The sequence below is a fragment of the Belonocnema kinseyi genome, chromosome 9, assembly GCF_010883055.1.
Source record: "Belonocnema kinseyi isolate 2016_QV_RU_SX_M_011 chromosome 9, B_treatae_v1, whole genome shotgun sequence".
In the NCBI taxonomy this organism is placed as follows: Eukaryota; Metazoa; Arthropoda; class Insecta; order Hymenoptera; family Cynipidae; genus Belonocnema; species Belonocnema kinseyi.
The window spans coordinates 79,661,705-79,663,163 of NC_046665.1; the positions used below are offsets into that span (position 1 = coordinate 79,661,705).

Genomic DNA, 1,459 nt, shown 5'->3' on the forward strand with positions numbered 1-1,459 from the left:
ACTGATTTTCATTTGTATTATACTTGTTTGACGATGAAACCGAAAATTTTGTTTGTCTTTACGTATTTCTAACGGCTTAGGATATTCTTCTAGAAAGTTACCATTTTTATTTTGTCGAAAACAATTTTTAAGCGTTATACTCGTTCAGACCCACAGATTCTGAATCTTTTAATTAAAACTAATTTAATGGTTACAAATTTTTTAATCATCAATTTTAATCTCATCCATGAGCCGAAAAAGGTTGGTATTAATGAAAGTTTACACCGAACATCTCAGCCAAGACAAGGCTGGTCTGGAGACAAGTAAACGTCGTCTTAGCCAAGACAAGGCAGTGTAGGTGAGTAATTTTTGGGTTTAAAATTGGTGAAATAAAGTAAGAATATTTAAAATTGAATACCGCGATGATTTTGAAATTTGTGAAGGACATTTTTCCCGTGAAAATTGACGCAGCCGGCTGACATATAACCTATGTCAAAAAAACATTTATGTCAGATAAACTTTATCTTTTTTTAAGATAAATTTTATCTTTTTTCAGGTAAGTTTTATCTTTCGTTAGATAAACGTGATGCAACGTTTTTATCTTTTTGAAAGATAAAATTTATTCCTGGGGTTTACTGTGATTACAAAAAAGAACATTAATTTTCTTATGCTTAATTAAACTTAAAATTATTAAAAAAAAAATTTTTTAAATTACCGAGAAGCAAACTTTGAAAGTTTTCATTTTTTTCTGAAAAAATTAAAAACATTTGATGTCTTAAAAATTTGAAAAGAGTGTTTCTTAAAGTTCGATTTAATTTGAAATCACGTAAGTACGTTTAAAAATCATATATAACAAATCAAGCTTCAAAAACCTTTTTTCCTAATTTCTAAAGTATCAGATGAATGTCGTCAAGCATTTATGATACCGCACTCAGCGTGGCATCGTAGCTATGGGGATTAGGCGCTCGACTTACTATCGGCGAGAAAATTCGAGTCCTCTGGCTTTGACGTTGAATAAGTATGTGAAGAAAAAATGGCAGGTTAATGAAAGAGGTATCATTTTCGCCGACAGTAGAAGCCTGCGGTGCGTGCGTTTGATTCTCGGCGCTTGCGAATATTTTAATAAACTGCTTTTGTCTTTAGTTGTTAGTAATAAGTCTGTCTAGTTAAATTTAAAAAATAAGTTTACTTTTTGGATACGTGCGGAGTATAGTTAATAATCAAATGTCAATAAAAATACGGGAAAACGGAGGAGTGTTTGTCAGAGGCTACAGAAAGGTGTAAAATCTGTAGATTAAACTTTTGCCAAGAAAAATGATTTTATATTTGGATTAATATTTTCTTTCTTTGAATCAAAAATTTCTGGTAATAGATTATATATAATCAGTGCCGGATCATGGGGAGGGCTTGGTGGTGCTGAAGCACCGGGCCCCACGCTAGTGGGGGCCCCCTTCTCCCCAAGAAAAACATATAATATACA

General features: G+C 32.2%; 1 protein-coding gene across 6 annotated transcripts in view; it reads left to right on the plus strand.

The window, feature by feature from the left end:
- The window catches only part of LOC117179413 (venom dipeptidyl peptidase 4), a 794,327-nt gene that overhangs the window by 328,641 nt on the left and 464,227 nt on the right, over positions 1–1,459 (plus strand). The window lies entirely within an intron of this gene.